Source organism: Salvelinus alpinus, chromosome 6 (assembly GCF_045679555.1).
Source record: "Salvelinus alpinus chromosome 6, SLU_Salpinus.1, whole genome shotgun sequence".
Lineage (NCBI taxonomy): Eukaryota > Metazoa > Chordata > Actinopteri > Salmoniformes > Salmonidae > Salvelinus > Salvelinus alpinus.
The window spans coordinates 54,362,349-54,383,522 of record NC_092091.1 but is presented as its reverse complement, the minus strand read 5'-3'; the positions used below and the strand labels follow the sequence as shown (position 1 = coordinate 54,383,522).

The 21,174-nt window shown below is 42.2% G+C and overlaps 1 protein-coding gene across 1 annotated transcript in view; it reads left to right on the top strand.

Moving 5' to 3' along the window:
- LOC139578900 (catenin alpha-2-like) overlaps positions 1-21,174 on the top strand; it is a 707,491-nt gene that overhangs the window by 619,442 nt on the left and 66,875 nt on the right. The window lies entirely within an intron of this gene.

Sequence of the window (21,174 nt, the reverse complement as noted above, 5' to 3'; positions counted from 1 at the left end):
AAACGATGATAAGTTTATGAAAATCCAAAGTGTGGGTGTAATGCGGAGTAGGTCCCCGAAGATTACAGTCATTATGAGGACGTTGTGTGTCATCCTGACATTGCGGGGACTTATGTGCATTATCAGGACGTTGTGTGCAGAGCTGACATCAATAATACATGTATTTTATACAGCACTTTTCATTACAAACAAGAATCTCAAAGTCGCTTCGGAAACCAAAACAAAATGTAGGGATCTAGGAGTTCATGGTTGATGGTCTTTTACAGCTTCAGATGTCTCGGCAGTTCAGGAAACATTGTGGGTACTATACATGCGCTAGGAGGATGTGTGTGGAGCTGACATTGTCGGTACGTTCATGCATTACGAGAACACTTTGAGTGGAACTGACATACCTTGTGAATCGTGGGGGACGTTCTGATGTCTCAGTGGAGGGGGGACTCTAACTAATGGAGCTCCAGGATTGTGTCTTCATAAACCACCATCCCTCTGAGAGCAACTGTAAAATGACGCGCCCCAGTTAGAATGAATGCTATTGTCGTGTCTCTCTTTTTCTTCTAAGAGGGAGAAGGAACAACTCATAGATGGATGCAGATGAATTATGTATAACCAACAGGCAAATCATGCAACTTTGATTTCTTGGAGCAAGGAGAAAGCACAATGTATGAGCAAAGGCACCGCGGTCAGGCGACGCGTTTTCTCATTCTCGCTGACACACAAGTTTAGTATAGATTTGGAATATGTCGAAAACGTTGACTATGTACAATTTTGTACACCAGAACTGAAAGCTGTTGGATGCAGTACAATAAAACGCATGCGTGGTACTGTTTGGCATACTATATATACACTACATGACCAAAAGTATGCAGACACCTGCTCGCCGAACATATCATTCCAAATGGGCATTAATATGGAGTTGGTCCCCCCCCTTTGCTGCTATAACAGCCTCCATTCTTCTGGGAAGGCTTTCCACTAGATGTCGGAACATTGCTCCGGGGACTTGCTTACATTCAGCCACAAGAGCATTAGTGAGGTCGGGCACTGATGGTGGGCGATTAGGCTTGGCTTGCAGTCGGCGTTCCAATTCATCCCAATGGTGGTTTCGTTGGGGTTGAGGTCAGGGCTGTCTACATTGGGGCAGGTCGCGTTCTCCTGGCATTGCCCAAACCCAGATTCGTCCGTCGGACTGCCAGACGGTGAAGCTTTACGACGCTTGGCATTGCGCATGGTGATCTTAGGCTTGTGTGTGGCAGCTCGGCCATGGAAACCCATTTCATGAAGCTCCTACGAACAGTCCCCAAGCTATTAGCATCATACCAGTGTAGGCTGGTGGGAAGAGCTTTAGGAGGACGGGCTCATTGTAATGGCTGGAATGGTATAGGCAATTTCATAGATAAGTCAATCCAATACATTTTGGAAATTGAACAAACAGCAACAAAAAGTATCTAAGGTTCTAGCTTCTAAATGACTTCCATCTATGCATATGCGAGAGCCCGAAAGGGTATTTTGAAGGTGGTTTGATATTTTATTTTATTGGCTGTGTTTATTTACTGTGGGCATGTCCAGGCGGCTCAACCTCCCTGAGGAGCAATAGGTCTGCCACTTCTCACCACTTCCCATCGCCTTAATTACACCAATTTATAGTTTATTATTGCGCAGTAAGGAAAGCAGCACCTATAAAAATGTTTGGCTCCAAGTTGTCGCATTAATTGGAGACCCGTGGGCCAGAAGTTATCTGTGTTTGCTTAATGCAGTAATTAGATGAATTAAGCAATCGCACCGAGGGGTTCGCGCTGATTGCTGCTTTGACTTTGCCCGCTGGACATGTCGTGGGTCCCAAATGGCACACTATTTCCTACATAGTGCACTACTTTTGACCAGAGCCATATGGACCATGGACAAAGGTTGTACACTATATAGGGAATAGGGTGCCATTTGGGGTGCATTCATCGTTGGTGCTGGCCCTGAGAATCGTCATCAACATTGTCCGGTGGCATTTAGCGGCACTGTGGGCATTTCTACTCCACCTTGTAAACGTAGAAGTGAAGAACGAGCTATAGAAAATAAAAATCTTGTAAAAAGACAAAAAGTATGTCACAAAGTGCACCCTATTCCCTATACAGTGTACTATAGCCCATAGTGCTCTGGTCAAAACACTACGGAATAGGGCGCCATTTGGGATGTTGCCAAATTGACTGTAAACTGAAGTTTACGAGGCATCGAGGCGTTTGTTTACTGAAGATAATCGAGGTCATATGAGGTTTAAATGAGAGGAGATTCTGATGATTGCCAGCTGGAAGACCTTGCCTTGACTGTACAGTAATACAACGCAGCTCACTCCAAGTTGTATGAGTTGTCTATTCTCATTGGCACATAGGAAGCGGACGTTATTGCGCGTATCATCCCAATTGTCATGTCCGTAAGACCTCGCTGTCAAAGGGTAACTCAGATCACCCACACATAAACAAACACCCACTCACTCACACACACATACTGTACGTACACAATTCTCAGACACAAGGGGGCCATCCTAATAATGAGTATGATCCTTGCTAATTGTGTTGTTATTTTCACACTCGCAGCTGGTCAGACGGCACACACACACACACACACACACAAACCACACACACACACGCTGGCCTTTCGCGTTGTCTTCACACTGTGCTTACGTCTGTGGATAATAACTGCAAAGTGTCAATTTTAAAGGACAGGCGTTCGACGTGTGATATTTTGCCTTGGCGCCGCCCCCACCGTCGCTCCTTGAGACACGATCACTGTCGATAGATTAGAGCAAGAGCTACATCGTATCCCTGTATACTTTATCAAGAGATGTTTAGTGTTTAAGCCTGTGTTGTTGTTGCTCTTATGCAACTGAAATGTACCATGGCCATGAGTACGAGAGGTGCACAGAACAGGGTGGAGAAACATTTCTTCTTCTGGGTTGTATAGGAAAACAGCTTGTACAGTTCCAAATAGCAGTGTGTAAGCTTAAAAAAGATGACGTCATGTGGAATTAGACTCATGGCGCGTGTCAATTCAGATCAGTGACACTTAGGAATTCAAACTCTCTCTTTCTCTCGCTCTCCCTCACAGTGGAAAGGTCAAGGCGTTAAGTGGTGACCAACAGCTGACATTCATCATGACGCTCGTCTATTAGCTGGGCTTGCTAATAATGCATTTCTTGCTCTGCATATGTACATATGAGAAGGAGGAGAAACAGAGAGCGGTGCAGAAAGGTCTGCAATCTGGCTAGGACACACACACACACACACACACACACACACACACACACACACACACACACACACACACACACACACACACACAGACACAGACACAGACACACACACACAGACACACACACACACACACACACACACACACACACACACACACACACACACACACACACACACACACACACACACACACACACACACACACACACACACACACACACAGGCTGTGTGAGAGATTACTAGCGGCTAATGGGTTAGATGGAGATCAACATGATCAGTGCTGACATTATCCAATGAGGACATCGATTTTTCTGTTGCGTTCTCATATCACTGTTACAATGCACGTAGCGTTGTCTCTACAGAAAGTGGGTTTGCTTCACCACTGCCACACGAGAGAGAGTTCTGTAAGAAAGAGAGAGAGAGAGAGAGAGAGAGAGAGAGAGAGAGAGAGAAAATACGGATGGATGGACGACGAATCATCCCGAAGAGATATCTCTAAAAATAGCCACTTCATCCCTCACACTCTAGTGAAACGGCCAGAGCGACTGATGTCCCAACAGCAATCAGCGAGCCGCTATTGTACGGTGAACGGGTTTAAATGTATCGTTTCTCTTGAAACAGTGGCTTTTAAATGAGGGAGAGTGCCGGCCGGGCGAGCGAGGGGGACTGTGGAGCGATACAGATAGATTGAAAGAAACAACCCCACTGTCCATTTTCATAATTGTAATCTCCGTGCCAAGACCAACTGCTTGGCTCGGATAGAGGGAAAGAGAGAAGGACGGAGAGAGTAGAGATGAGGAGGGAAAGAAACAATCAATACTCCACCAGAAATGGCCCTAGCTTTCTTTTCTTCTTTCGTAACAGGAGGTTGAAAATGCACTCCTTTGACTGAAAAGTATCGGTTTTGAAGATGTTTTGAGGTGAGCTAACCACCTACCTCCGAGATATAGCAGATCCGTGTTCCATAGATCTAAGTCCCTGAGTTCAAAGGAGACCCTCTAAGCAGTGTGGAAGGAGAAATCTATCTACCCAGCTGATCCACTGGAGGGCTGATCAGCTGCAGAACAGACCAGTGCAGCCGAGGATTGTGGGAAGTAGGTAGTTGCCCTCTACCCCTGGGACCTTTCCCGGTCTCTCCGCTTCTCTCTTTTTCTTTCATTGTGTTTTGTCACTCACGCCAGTGTGAACAAGATAATCCAATATCCAGGAGTCTAATTGGACTACTGCGCTCGGTGGAGAGTACACACTCACTCACTCACTCACTCACTTATTCACTCTCTCTCTCTCTCTGTCACACACACAAACACACCACATTCTCCCCTGCTCAGTCCAAAGGCAGCAGCTCCTGTCCGGCCTAGCTTTATGAATTGTTTATATTGTTTTCAATCACCTCAGCGTGTCCCTTGTTGAGCTCAGTAAAGTTTAATATACTGGGAATTATTCCCCTTTACCCTGACCCCTCTTTGTTCTCACTTCATCCAGGTATTACCACCTTCCAATGTAAATAAATCACGTTGTGAAGTCGTATAACGATAATAGGCTTTTATGAGTTGTTGACGTGGGAGGTGGAGGTGGAGGGGGGCCGCTGGTCCTTGACTTTCAGCACTGGTGACAGGGTGAACTAGCCACACGTAAACTCAGTAGTAAACACGTGAAATGGCAGGCTTAAAGGGGGCAGCAAAAGTATTAGTATGATGTCTGTGGAAGCAGTGGTGTCCGTGTGGAATAGAAGGCTATATACTCATATGCTGTGTGTGTGTGTGTGTGTGTGCGTGCGTGTTCAATACTGCACGAACAGACAGGAGATGTGTTGCATGCTATACAATAGCTTTCCCACTGTGCTTGGAAACAGGTGGAGGAGATAGTTAGTCAAGCTCATTAGCGTTAGCTTAGCATCAAACCCTTAGACTAGACATATCCTTCAGTAGGCTCTGTTCGTCAATGCCGTATACATGCCTGTGGTGTGCACCAGAACCATACACAGAGATATGTAATTTCATGGGGCGCCATATTGGCGTCAATAGCTATAGTTAGAAAGGTAATGGCTAAGTCCAAAATGGCACCCTAGGGCTCTGGTAAAAAAGTAATACACTATATAGGAAAATGCGGTGTCATACAATATTCAGCCATTGTCATGGGACATTTGGAGCCAACATGAGAGACAGTTTCCCAAAAAGTACCTGTATGTCTATGGATAGGCTATGTAGCTGTGCACCAGTAGTGATGAACTGTAGCCATAATGGCCATGCTGTACATTTCCTCTCCACAGCTCTTATGTAGAGCCGTCTCGTGGCTCCAATGAGTGTTTTGCAGTTGGACCAACACAATAGATATCGGCCCAGATTGCATATTGATTCCAGTGTGGGTGATTTGAATAGCAACATTCACCACAGTGTCTTTCTTTCTCAGTAAAAAAACAACATGTTCAAGAGAGATCTACTTAGCGAATGGTTCCAAAACACATTCACTATTTCCTGTTCGTTGTGATGGGTGGTACGCGACTCAGTAGTTAGTCAAGTGTCTTCAAGAGGTTATTTGAATCCAAAGCTCCAGGAAGCCTTTGAAAAACAACATACAACGAGTACCGCAACGTTGCATTGTCTCCTTGACAACCGCGCAGGGGATTGGATCTATTTTCTGTGGCGTGGCTCGGTTCTCTGCTGAGAGGAGGGCCGGTATGATTTGTTTGCACTGCAGCAATAGATAAGAAATATAATAATACATCTCTGGCTGGAAGCTAGGTGACCTAGCACGATCAGGAGGTTAGAGGTTAGAGAGGCTTACACAGGCCGGCTAGGGGAGTGGACACACACAGACATGTGCACGCACGCACTTGCGACTTTGGGTCCGCTATATAAATATAATGTATAATTATTTATTACACACACTACCAACCGCCATGAGTCATTCTACACACTTGCCATCCACTTGTTGACACGAGTTAAAGCGATGCAAGGAGCTTTCTGGCGTTTAAAAAAGACTCAACCGGCACAACCTCAGTCGTTTGCACACTGTTTATTGGCTTAGTCCTTTGTTGCAGACTTCTGTTTACCATCTAGAGGAATTAATGACGGCGCCACGTGTGTATGTGTGTGTCTTTGTGTCCAGAACCACAGTTTCCCAGGAAATAAGCGTCTTAGTGACTCAGTTTGTTGAGGTGGAGCGCGTGTGTGTTTTTCGAACTTGGAAGAAAGCCTCAATGCCCACCCTGATTAGCCAAAGTATATGTGTGTACGTGTGTGTTCCTGCACATGCATGTGTGTGTGTGCGCGTTTGTGTGCCTATTTTTGTGTGTGAGGGCATTGAACCCACTCCCCTGAGTGTGTAGAGGAGTGTATCTCTCCACCCCAGTCCTTCTCCCCTGAATTAGTCATCCCTACACCTAGGAGACAGTGACTTTAAGCTCATCGTCATTGTGATTTAGGAACTGGAACTGGGACTTTAGTGTATTACAGTCAGGCACTATTTGGGCCCGCTTTGTCTCAGGGAGTGAGAGAAATAAAGAAACTGAGAGAGAGAGAGAGAGAGAGAGAGAGAGAGAGAGAGAGAGAGAGAGAGAGAGAGAGAGAGAGAGAGAGAGAGAGAGAGAGAGAGAGAGAGAGAGAGAGAGAGAGAGAGAGAAAAATAAAGAAACTGAGAGAGAGAGAGAGAGAGAGAGAGAGAGAGAGAGAGAGAGAGAGAGAGAGAGAGAGAGAGAGAGAGAAGCTACAGCCACACATGGTGCAGTTCAAAGAGTCTAAGTCCAGCCCCTCACCTTATTCAACTCCCAGACTAGTCAGTCCCACAGAGTTGGAAGAAATGGAATAAAAGACAAGTGAGATGTTTAGGAAGAGAAGAGTGGATGATGACATCCGAGCTCTAGTGCAGTGTAGTTGAAGAGGATTGGCCTCTGGGCTGGTGGCTCTCATGACTCTAGTGTTTGTGTGTGTGTGCGCAGGGCATGCATTTATTTCATTTAGAGTATAAGCGATGTTGGACAGCTGGATTGATAGCGAAAAGACTGAGATAACCATAACATGTGGTATTTGAGTACTGGAATGGACATGAACCTTCTTATTATGGGATACCGGTCAGCCATTTTGGTCAGGCAGTTGGTCAACCATGATTTTCCAGTGCTGTGATAATTATTGTGTAAAATAATGAATTTGAAGAGTTTATCAGCACTGTTTGTTAGCTAGCCAGGCAGCCAGCCATTCATTTGTCAAATGCCAGTATTGAACCTTTACAATGACGACCTACACCGGCCAAACCTGGACGACGCTGGGCCAATTGTGCGCCGCACTATGGGACTCCCAATATGCCAACATTCCATTCAAACAATGCTTTCAATCCACAGCCATACACTGGCTGAAATCACTTGATGACAGGACTTAGTTGTCAATGCAACAAGTACTGATATTGTGTAATATAATAGCACTCACAGCTTTCCAAGAAAACAAACATTTCTTTAGAGAGAACAGACTAGACAAGAAAACTAGCACTGTCTGCACCGCAGGTGTAACGGCTGTCTTCGGGCGAAAGAGAGGAGGACCAAACTGCAGCGTGATGATAATCCATATTTTAATAGGCTACTTAAACAACGAACAAAAACAACAAACTGACAGAAAGAACCCGAAGACGCTACAGTCCCAAACTAGTGAACACAGACCACATGAACACACGAACAGGAACAATCACCCACAAAACACACTACAAAACAGGCTACCTAAATATGGTTCCCAATCAGAGACAATGACTAACACCTGCCTCTGATTGAGAACCATATCAGGCCAAACAAGAAACCCCACATAGAAACAGACAACATAGATAATACCCACCCAGCTCACGTCCTGACCAACTAAATAAAGACTAAACAAAGGAAATAAGGTCAGAAACGTGACAGCAGGGCATATCCCTTAGAACAAGACTATAATGTAAAACATAACCATCTAAATCACGAAAAGGAACTGAGTTGGGGACTTAAACACTAGCAGACCTCATACGAACTTGATTACACTAGTTCTGCCGTCACTGCATTGACCCGCTAGCTTTTGTAATTGAAATATATAAATACTATTATTAATTAATATGAAATATGAATATTAAGAATATATGAAGAAGTCCCTTACGCTATTTGAGAGATCTGAATGTGAACCTCACGCAATCTTGACCGACACCTTAATCCTCATTAACCTTTAACCTTTAACATCTCCACCTCTCTGCTCACCAGCCTATCGTGCACAAGGCTACCAGAGGGACTCGACACCACATTACTTTAACAAACACTAGCTGCCATCTCTCCAGGGTGGAGGCCTAGAAGTATTTAATCTCTCCCCCTCTCCAAGGGTGGGTAAAGGGGGGAGAGAGAGGTGGAGGGGTGTGGGGGTGGTGCTTTGGTTGCACTTAGCAGGTTGTATGTTGTATACTGTACTATTCCCTCGTCGAGTGTTCACCCTCCATTCGTGTTGACAGGGAGATTTATCAGGATTCTGAGATTGTGTGTTTACACGGTAGGGACAGACCCCCTGCCACTAACCCCCTGGACCCATGCTCCCAGCCCACCCTTCAACAAGTAAACGTCTAGTAGAAGGTCTTTTAATAGAACAGAGTGCTTCCGTTTGGGGTGACATAACTCAACGTCACCCTCTTCTCCCCCCTACCTCTCTCCCTCCTTTCTTTCCTCACGTCCTGCCTCCTCCCTCCAGCCCGAGGCTCTGAGTCCTGCTTTAGCCCATGACCTTGGCTGGCAGGAAGTCCATTAATTGTTCCAGAGAGCGAGGGAGAGGAGATGTGTGATTTATCTGCCCCCCTTGCAGGGCTAGGGATTGGAGGCCGGGTGGGGTGGAGGAGACAAGGGCCAGGCTGGCTGAAAGGGGGAAAAGAGAGACAGATCCTGGGTTACTTCTCTGGGCACTGCCTCTGTGTGGAGGCCCCATTTGAGCTTCCAAAATAAGTACTTGGTGCTGATTTAATCAGGAGTGCTGTAAGGATGAGAATTTGACATTTTGAGTACCACATTTTTGGGGGTTTTCCGCGACCCCCCCCCCCCCCCAAAAAAAAGAAAATCCCACACTGGACAAAAAATATGTGAGCATTTATCAATATGCCTACAGATCAAAACAATGCCTAATTTATTATAACCATTACAGATAACAAATCCCAATTGCTAAATTGCCCCATAAATATTCAGTCAATAAAAAAGCAAGTGCCATTTAAGATACCTTTATTTAAACCGTAATATCAACTGGTTATTATATCGTGGAACACAATCTTCAAAGGCAGTAAACTCAGCAGTGGCGCTTGCATAGAAGCCTATGGCTGTGCAATGGCATAGCCTTATTTTGTTCATTTAGCAGACAAGACGCTCTTATTTCCCAAGCCCTTATCACAGTCGAGATACCTATTTTATAGTAAAAAAACAAAACAAAAAACATGATGTGCATCACTTCAGACTGGCAACTGTTTTAACTTGGAAAAATATTCTGTTACATTTTATTCTGTTATATTACATATTGTGCCTGGAACAGTTATTCACAAAGAGGGATCATTTGAAACGGGGCTCAATTTGGCAAGTTGAAAGACAATTTTTGTCAGGTTTACAAACCAAAATCCATCTTCTTGTCCATATACAGATGTCTGGTTTAGTTTATTCTGCCTTTTTTTGGTTTATTTTTTTCAAAATATGATCCACATGAACACTTTTAAAGTGATCAATTACGCCCACGACATCTGTTGGTGAGATAGGCAAATGCTTAATGTTTCTGTAACGACCGTCGTCGGGAGAAGGAGAAGAGGACCAAGGTGCAGCGTGGTAAGTGTTCATATTACCTTTAATAAAATACGAAACAGTTGACGAAAAAACAAAAACGACAAACGAACAGTCCTGTAAGGTGAACACACAAAACAGAAAATAACCACCCACAAACACAGGTGGGAACAGGCTACCTAAATATGGTTCTCAATCAGAGACAACGATAGACAGCCGCCTCTGATTGGGAACCATACCAGGCCAAACACATAGAAATACAAAAACAAGGACAACATAGATCACCAGACATAGAATGCCCACCCAAACTCACACCCTGACCAACCAAAATAGAGACATAAAAAGGATCTCTACGGTCAGGGCGTGACAGTTTCTGATGAAAATATGCTTTTTTGTCTTTATCAAACTAATGTTTTTGCATATTTACAGTGTGGAACCTGTCTGTGTTTAGGGTGGGTTGTAACCTAGGCCAACCAATTCTAAATAGCTTAAGTGGAAAATAGACGGGACACAATTATTTTCAAAACTACAGCTCGTTGTTGGAGTACATCTATTTTGTACTTCAATCAACCAGTCCATTTTGAATTTGTGATAAAACTGTTGTCATTTGCCAAGGAATGTAGCTTGTATATCCCATCACTTAGATACTTTTTTATGGTAATTTATTTCTGTAGGCCTAGCAGGAGCTTGTGTGTGCACTCAGCACGCTTGTGTGGAGGGAGCGGTCGGAAACGCAATTGAGAAACAGAGGGGAAAGAGATTTTAAGGAGAAAAACAGTGCGATGCTTGGCTTGGTTTCTTTTTTGTTGTGCAAATGGAACACTAGAGTCTAAGCAAATTAACGTTTTCTTCAAGATAACATTCTACTTGGCCGTTCGGGCAACCACAAAGAACATTCCATCAAATAGTTTCACAGTATTTGGGGGGAAAAAATGGATCTCTGGTTAAAGATCAAGATTTGACGTCCGTTCTAGTACTCAAGCAATCAATTACTCATACCATCACTAGAGCGCCGGTCCTCCCTGTTATTCTTAATGCTTAAAAGGCATAGTTGATCCTAGATCGGCACTGCTAAGCTGAGATGCTTTGTGATATGTGTCTGCACACGTTAGTTGCTTAGCTTGATCACAATACGAGTTCCAATGAGGTATCACCTTCCATGCTTAGGTTATGATAGCAGTGATACAAAAGCATGCTCTTAGGCATTCAGTAGTGTACTGAGTAGGTATTGATACAGCGTACGCGAGAATACCCACAATGTAGATTCCCGACTGCATGCGGGGAAGGGAGCCTTCGTCAAATTAGAATTGAAGTGATTATCAGAGCCTAAGTATAAGGACAACATCAATAGTTATCTATATTTCTCTCTCTCTTTCTCCCTCACACACTCACTTATTTAGATAATTGTAATTATTTGTTTTTGCTGGATATGGCGTGTTGCCCGGGTCCAGCTCGCAGTGTTTTGGGGTCGCAGAGAGAGACAGAGACAGAGACAGAGACAGAGACAGAGACAGAGAGAGAGAGAAACAGAGAGACAGAGCAGAAACAGGCAGGACATACAGCGCCAGCATTTGGAAGAGCCTCTGGCCCACGGCCTCAGATGGGTCAACTGCAGTGCCTGGGTGATTCTGCAACTACGGGCACTTCTATGTCCTTGGGTCAATTTTGGAGATTTTATAAAAAATAAAACAAATACAGATATTTGTATGTTAAGTTCACACTGGAATCCCCCTATACTTTTATAAACACATTTACATTACATTTAAGTCATTTAGCAGACGCTCTTATCCAGAGCGACTTACAAATTGGACACCTGTCTATCAAGTATTTTATACCTCAATTTCACTATTTTGCACTTGTCCCTGACCCAGACTTTTAAGCTTCTACTATTTTTCTATGAGAAAACAATAATAATTACACATTATATAATGTTATGTACTACAGAAAGAATCAATTAAATAAAATCTATATCAATATTTATTGTGAATATGCCCTTTATATTGTTTTTTACACAAAATATACCTGTCCTTTGGGAGTGGTGTCATTTCCACCACTGAGGACAAATTCCTCTTTTTAATAAAGTTTTTTCAAGAGAATGTTAATTTAGTTACCATGGAAACATATTGTGACACTGAAGCACATGGCTGCAGTGGACAGTTCTTCCAGATGTGATGTCTAGAAGTTGAAGAAAAACTGAGGTAATATTGCATGTGTAGAGAATGTTTTAATTGTCAGTAATTTCCAAACAGGCTAAAATATCTTTAATTTGTGTTAGAACTTTTGCATTTTCTTTATATTTTCTTTATTTAGTGTAAATGATATGCTAGTTGTAATACTAACCAAAGCATGCTAAGCAGTCTGTCAATTTTCTCCAGAAATTGTAGAGTGTCATTTCCATCACAGTAATTTCCATCACAAAGTGTGGTGGAAATGACAGAAAGTGGTGGAAATGACACAAATCCATTATCTTATTCGTGTTTTACTTAATTTTTTTTTAAACTTTAGGCTTATTTAATCATGTTTAAATTAATTTAATCTCCGAAAATGCTCCAAGGTGCACAAGTTGAAAACAAAGTAGTATTTGTCTTTATTTTTAGAAGATGCCTCATAAAACACCCCAGAGATCACAGACATATAGAAACAAGATAAAAAATGATCCTATACGATACCAGGAACATCTGCAAAAAGACAGGGAGAGATACTGGAAGAAAAAAGAGAAGGGAGAACGTTTACCCTGGTATCATGCAAGACGTTCAAGCGCAGAGTGGTGCTTTTGTGAAAACCATTGGCCCCAACCGTTTCTTTTTGGGCCAATCAGAGACAACATCATATGGTACAGACCACAGCATGTGCTTAGACTTGTCCCTGAACCCCATCCAGTGACTAAAAGGCACATGGAGCTGGATGCCTTGGTCTGGGAGGAACTTAGCTCGCTTTCTAAGCCTTAGATACACTTGGAAACTCACTATACAGTACATACAAAGCAGGGCATAAAATCATACATTAAATAAAACATGTGTAGCTCTCAATTAACTCTTCCCTCTCTATATGTGCTAGAATTTATATTTGTAGCATCTAAGTGTAGTCAAGGACAACACATTTTTCTCATGTTGAAAAGGTGCTAGTTCCAGTGTTTTGGAATCTTACTTTTGTCTTATATTAATGACATTTTTAACAACGGTTGTTCAAAATGTTTGCATTAAAATAGTTTTCATATGTTTTTTTGTTTTTTTACATGTCATTTCCATCACAACCCATATTTTTGAGGTAAATGAGTATATTATGTATAATTTACATACATTTATTTGTTTTAGATATGGAAATCATATGGTTGTTATCATAATCTCACAAAAAGGTTGGGTGGAAATATCTTATTTTTCATGATAAATAAATGTGTTCAGCTGTCACCAAAGTTTATACATTCAGGCGTCGTAATGAATTATTCATATTTGGAAAACCTTAAAAATCACTTAATATAATATTTAATACAAGTTAATGTACAAATGTATAAGAAATCTGTAATAAACACATTGTATGATAATTACTTTTCAACTAAAATGGACGTTTAATTACGTGATGGAAATTACATTTGCTTATGGCTGTCTGGGAAAAATGACACAAATATATACATTCCTGAATAGTACGATCGCAGCCATTATCAGATATAGTTTCGAGACAAATCAAAGACAAGTACAATACTGGTGAAATGGTGTTTGAATAAGTTTTCATTTCTGAAAGTTTGCACGGCCAAAGTGCCCGAAGTTCCAGAATCATCCGCCTACAGAAAGTCAACACCTCCTTGAACTTTTTATTACATTTTGTTGTGTTACAAAGTGGGAATGAAATAGATTTAATTGTAATTTTTTGTCATTGATCTACACAAAATACTCCATAATGTCAAAGTGAAAAGAAAATTCAACAAATGTGTACAAATTAATACTTTTTTTATAACTAAAACACCCGCTTTATTTAAGCAATCCTAAATTAGTTTCGAAGTAAATTTTGTCTTATCAAATCACATAATGGGCCGGTTTTCCAGACAGAGTTTAATTTAAATCTGGACTGACTAGTCTAATTCTACTTACATTAATCCAGATTTTAAAAATGGCTTTCTGAGACGTTGCTTTTTAACTTCAGATGAATTTAGTTCTAGACTAGAGTCCCAGACCAAGACTAGGGAGTTCCAGACCAGATGAACTGGTTAGTAAGGACTCAGCAGTTAATTTTTCTGAAGCCAAATTATGATGAACAAAAATATAAACACAACAATTTAATGGATTTTACTGAGTTACAGTTCATATGAGGAAATCAGTCAACTGAAATAAACGAATTAGGCCCTAATCTATGGATTTCACATCACTGGGATTGCATATATTAATCTGTTGGTCACAGATACCTTAAAATGGGCCTCACAATGACCCTCAGGATCTTGTCATGGGTATTTTTGTGCATTCAAATTGTCATCGATAAAATGCAATTGTGTTCGTTGTCTGTAGTTTATGCCTGCCCAAACCATAATCCCACCGCCACCATGTTCACAACGTTGACATCAGAAAAGCGCTTGCCGACACGATGCCATACACATGGTCTACGGTTGTGAGGTCGGTTGGACGTACTGCATATGGTAGAGAAATTAACATTCAATTCTCTGGTGGACATTCCTGCAGTCAGCATGCCAATTGCACGCTCCCTCAAAACTTGAGACATTGTGTTGTGTGACAAAACTGCACATTTTAGAGTGGCCTTTTATTGTCCTGAGCACAAGGTGCACCTGTGTAATGATCATGCTGTTTAATCAGCTTCTTGATATGCCACATCTGTCAGGTGGATGGATTATCTTGGCAAAAGAGAAATTCTCTCTTACAGAGAGTTGTAAACAAATGTGTGCAGAAAATATGACAGAAATAAGCTTGTTGTGCTTATTTCTGGGATCTTTTATTTTAGCTCATGAAACATGGAACTAACACTTTACACGTTGTGTTTATATTTTGTTCAGTGTAGATTAATGATGTGCACTTTGTGCTGACCTAAGGATGCTTAAAGAAACAGGGATGGGACACTAATACATAAGCATTGTGTGGAATTGGAGCAAGTCACCTGAACCAAACAATGGACGGAGGTAAAAGAAAACCTTCAAAGAATTTCAGTGACTTTGAAAAAACCCTCTTGAAGTAAATTGTGTCAAAACACCCAATTATCGAGAACAAACAGCGTGATTCATCGACAGAAACAAGAAAAAGACTACCATTTGTAAATAATTCAACTCAAATGAATCAGCAAACAAAAAGACACTACAACAACTTCAGGCAAGATACTGTATTTATTGTTGTCCCACTTTTACAAATCAGTCACTTTGAAATGTTTATTTTCTTCTGTAACACAATACAGTGGGGCCTAAATGTATTTGTGTGACAGAAATGTTACACACACAATATCATACATAATTGCTCATATTATTTCTATTTTGTCTTGTCTTTCTAAGGTCCTGTGGAAAAACCATAAAAACCTACTTAAAGAAGACAAATGCTGTTGCTCGTAGGGAGCGTTGGTGGCGGACCCCCAAGTAAGACCAGAGACAGATGAGCTGGGGGACGTGTTAACCGCGATCATTAATAGCCAGCAACACCTGGAAGGTATCCCCGATGGTGACCATTTGAACATTTCAGATGGGGGACCATTCCAATCCTGATTTGGTAGGACACATTCATTCAACAGTTGCCATCTCCGGACTGCAGAGAATATGTAATGTTGTCAGTCGTCTCTTAATAAACTCCCATAATAAAAAATGATGTAATGAACTCAACTCTTGAAGAAGTAACGGTCTCTAATGCAGCAATTGAATCATTTTCTAGAGGCTCGGAGGGGATAAGACAGGATGAAGGTCAGCCTGCTACATTTGCAGCAGCTAGGAGGGAAGATTGTGTCACCAACCCGGGCCAGAGGACAAAGACAAGGAGGCTGAGCACGCATGAGAAACTGCCCATGGAATGTCATGAGCGCAGACTAATGCATTTAAAAGAAGAGCCTGATATGAAGATACACATCCTTCATGTCGAGTTGGCTATAAAGGAGGAGGGAAACATGAAGCAGCCACAGTACCAATGTTCTTCTCGAACCAGCACTAGTTTGGGGGTCCTGATACTTCCATTTGTGAATTAAAAACCTTTTTTTTTTTACGTGGCTATTGTTTGCTTTAATCACTTGAGCTTCCTTTGTTGTGAGAAGTACTGCAAAGCAAAAGCATCTTCAGCAGGCTTGTCAATTTCTGAAATTGTCTGCCCCGACCGCGGGAACATCTGGGTCATCCTCGTCTTCAGCGTGAGGATCTGGGCAGCCATGGCGGTTTGAGTTAATTGTGAAGCACTGCTGTTGCAATTATGACAATGCAGCATCTTGGTTGAAAGTGCAACGTGTTTCTGAGAGACTAGAAACAACTCCATACACCAAGCATGCACTCCGCTCCACCTCTGGTACGGATATGAGCTGGGTTGTATCGTTGTTGCTCAGGTCCTATTGCATGAAGATAGGGGGTGAACAAGAAGTCGGTCTGTGCATACCCACTGTCACCAAGTATGCTTTCACTACGTTGTCCTCCTGCAAGCTAAGCATACGAAGAGGAGTTTTGGAAAATCATGAGTTGCACCTTCCCAACGTGCAACAATGTCGGAGAACTGCAAATTGGGAGTGCGCACACTTTGTACATTTATTGAGAACCAGTTTTTATACTTCTCAGCACCTGCTGTAGTGGAACACTTGATGGGAATATGACATCCATCTATACAGCCAATGACTCCAGAGAAGTTCCCATATTCATAGAACTCTACCTGGTAGTTGGCTCGGGCAGCAGCATCAGGGAACTTGATGTAATTTTTTATTCTGCATAGAGTCGAGTAATTTGCATCACACAAATCTCCTGTTTCACAACGGAAGGTTCCAGATGCCAACAACCTCAAGGTGATCAGTACTTGTATGGAAGGAGGGATGGGCCTTCCCCTAAGAGAGTCCGATGAAAGCCTTGGCTCAAGCAAACAAATGATGTCAGCTGCATTCTTCTTTGTACCTACGGAAACGGTCACAGGAATTGATTTCATCAAAATCAGTGGGTTGTTCCTGTCTATAACGGTCCTTCTGTCTGGCCTTGGTGGTGCTCTTTGATCATCATTGAAACCTGCCTCTGGCCAAGTTGAATTTAAGACTTCACTTAGATCTAGATGAACTCTAATCATCCTTCTGGAAATCAGACTTTTTAAAATCTAGATTAGGGCAAGTCTGAGACTATTTTAAACCATGTCTGAGAAATGCCATTTCAGTTAATGCAGTTTAAAAGTGCAATTTCGTCTATATCTTGAAGCATTGTCAAGTTAATAATTCTGCTTCGGTTGATGTATACTGTAAAACCACCCAGACACATCAAAGACGCAGTCGTCCTTCTGAACTGAGCTGCAGGACAGGAAGGAAACTGCTTAGGGATGTTACCATGAGGCCATTGGTGATTTTAAAACAGCTACAGAATTCAATGGCTGTGAAGGGAGAAAACTGAGGATGTATCAACAACATTGTAGTTACTCCACAAGAATGATCTGAATGACAGAGTGAAAATAACAATAAAAATACACAGGATACAAATATTCCAAAACAGGCATCTAATATGCAACAACACACTAAAGTAATACTGAAAGGAATACACCTTTTGGACTTAAAGCAACGCCTTATGTTTGGGGCAAATCCAACACAACACATCACTGAGTAACTGCCTCCTTATTTTCAAGCATGGTGGTGACTGCAATATATGTGTGCAAAGCTCGTACTTATCCAATAAGAGTCCCAGCTGGAATCACTGCCACATGTGTTTTTAACATGTATTTACTCAAGGGGGGGGGGGGGGGGGTGAATACTTATCTAATCAAGGTACTGTGTATTAGTATTTTATTTTTCATTCATCTTGAGAGAAAAAAAAACAGATTTTTCTTCCACTTTGACATTACGGAGTATTTTGTGTAGATCGTTGACAAATTAAAATGACCGTTAAATCTATTTGAATCCCACTTTGTAACACAATTAAAAGTGAAGAAATCCAAGGGGGGTGTTTATATTCTATAGGCTCTGTGTACGGTTTAACTGGAGGTATAGTACAGAGATATGGTGCAGAGAGGTATGGTTCAGAGTTCAGGTAGGTACAGTACACTCTCTGCCAATATGAAAAAGGTGAGGGGTTTAGTTTGTTGGAACGTTGTTTACACACTGTAGCTTCTTTTAAGCAGCGTTGTTCTCGTAAGACGCGATCACACACACACACAGACACACGCGTACAGACACACGCGTTCGTTCCCTCACACAAAGGAGTGCAATCCATCAAGTCACTCATAGCTGTCACTAGTAAAGGGAGACACAGGGCCTTGAGCGAGGATCTTGTAACACAGATTTGATTTACCTCAATTTGCCTCAGAAAGTGTCATGTGAGCTAAAGGAGCGTTGATACGCCTTGGCACTACCTGCCGCCAACAGGCATCTGTCTTTTTAGCTTAGCTTCAACGTATTCCCAAAGTGTTGCCAACCTAATTCATTTTGGGGCAACATTAGATTGATTGCGCAGAATTTGGCAGTTATGACAATGAAACAGTGTAGAGTAAACACAGTGAGGTAGAGAATGTGATGTGTGTGACATGCTTACGGTGCGCCTCCAGTGCTGTGTGTGTGTGTGTGTGTGTGTGTGTGTGTGTGTGTGTGTGTGTGTGTGTGTGTGTGTGTGTGTGTGTGTGTGTGTGTGTGTGTGTGTGTGTGTGTGTGCGTGCGTGCGTGCGTGCGTGCGTGCGTGCGTGCGTGTGCGCGCGTGCGTGCGTGTGTCGCCTCATGCCTGAGTGTCTGAAACTCCCAACGTAGTGGATTGACTTTGTCTTCAATTGGTCTGTTTTTTTTTATTACTACTGTAAGCTGAGCAAATAGTGTTCAGAGAGAGAGAAAAGAAAAGGGTGCTTCCCTTCCTCCTCCCAGCTAGTGGAGACATTGGGAATTCACAGCAGGTGCAATGACAGAGTATGCCTACCTCTTGATGTTGGAAAGAGAGAGAGAGAGATAGTTAATGAATTCATGTCTGGTTGTATTCATGATTGAGAGACAAAGAGGGTACTTCTGAAAGTAGGGACGAGAGAGAGTACCTTTAGCCGTAGGAAAAGAAAGAGATATTACCGCTAAGACGTGTTGGGAAGTGAAGGTAGAAGAGAGAGACGACCTTTAGTTGTAGGAGAGAAAGAGCAAGAGAGCATACCTCTGTACATAGGCAGGTGTAAATTAAACCGAAGAGGTGTTCCGTCAGGAAGGCCACCTGGCATCCTAATTGTACAATGAAACGCCTTTTTGCACCAATAAGCCGGGCTAATAATTTAGGCACACTCAGGATCTCCGGTAATGAGCCTCAAGGCAGTATTTCACCACTAATGACTGAGACTCGTTATATACACGACTGTGCCACCTTACAGGTGCCAATTTAGGCTTATCCATTTGGTTCTGATGGAAGGAAGGAGTCCATTGTATAAGGCCTAGGCACTATGGCCGCCACTCTTTTGCCAATTATCGTCGAGTTCTCCATGTACCTTTCTGACATTTCCGAGAAATGATGTTTTGTAATACGGCAATTGGATTAATTGAGTACAGTATCTCACCCTGCCACCGTCTTAACAGTAGTGCTGTCAGCACAGTAGAACAGAAGAAAGCTGGGCGACTTGTTCTTTCTATTCCCCAATCTCTCTCTCTTTATTCTCCGTTTTATTCTTTCTCCCTTCTTCTCAGAAAAATATGCCCTTGGGATAGTCCAGTGTAAAATTCACATTGTAGTCCTTACACTCTTAGAAAAAGGGTACCAAACAGGTTCTTCAGCTGTCCCTGTAGCAGAACCCTTTTTGGTTCTAGGTACACGCCTTTTTGGTTCCATGTGGAACCCTTTTGGGTGCCATGTAGAGCCCTCTGTGGAAAAGGTTTTACATGGAACCCAAAAGGGTTCTACTTGGAACCAAAAGAGACCTGTAACCAAAAAGGGTTCTTAAAAGGGTTCTCTATGAGGACAGCCGAAGAACACTTTTAGGTTCTAGATAGCACCTTTCATTGTAAGAGTGTATGCGATTTGAGTAATTCAAGTATCCGCAATTTTTCGGAAATGAAAGAGAGACGAAGAGAGAGGGAGAGAGAGAGGGAAGGAGTAAAGGGTGGTAGAAGGGCTAGGGCATTCACAAGGATCAATTTAGTGCATTCTCTCACCCTGCCACCATTTTAACAGTAGTGCTGTCAGCACAGTAGAACAGAAGAAGGCTGGTCAACCTGTTCTTTCTATTCCCCTATCTATCTATCTATCTATCTATCTATCTATCTATCTATCTATCTATCTATCTATCTATCTATCTATCTATCTATCTATCTATCTATCTATCTATCTATCTATCTATCTATCTATCTATCTATCTATCTATCTATCTATCTATCTATCTATCTATCTATCTATCTATCTATCTATCTATCTATCTATCTCTCTCTCTCTCTCTCTCTCTCTCTCTCTCTCTCTCTCTCTCAGTTTCTTTATTTCTCCCTCTTTCTCAGAAAAATATGCCCTTGAGATAGTCCAGTGGAAAACTCACATTATAGTCCTTATGTGATCTGAATAATTTTCATATTTTTGGGGGAAATTATAGAGCAACGAAGAGAGAGAAAGAGATGGATGGGGGGGGTGGGGCACTTACCAGGTCTCAACGCAGGGGAATAACAAATACCAATCTAACAGATGAGCAAGCGCAAACCCCGGTACATATTTTGCCCCGACATTGCCTTACCTATCCAAGCATTAAATCCCCTGCCACCGGTACAGATAGCTACAGACATGAGTTAAGGCTGTGGCGGAGACAGCCTCCTTCAGGAATCACTATCTGCACACATTATAAGAGGCTAACCAGTGTGAGCGTTAGTGGGGAAATTGTGTTGGGTTTCAGGTGAAAGCTAACAGACCGTCGCTAATAGTAATAACAAGGGTACGTGCATCGTGAGAGAAAGAATATGATAACAAGACAGTAGTAGGCAGAGTCTTCCATACCTGTTTTGAAGAACTGAGCTTTGTCTGACGTTTGTTGCCACCTCATGAACATGAAAAAGGACAAAAACTGTGTATTTTGTCATTCGAGTTACCAAAAACACAGACTAGCCAACCCTAAT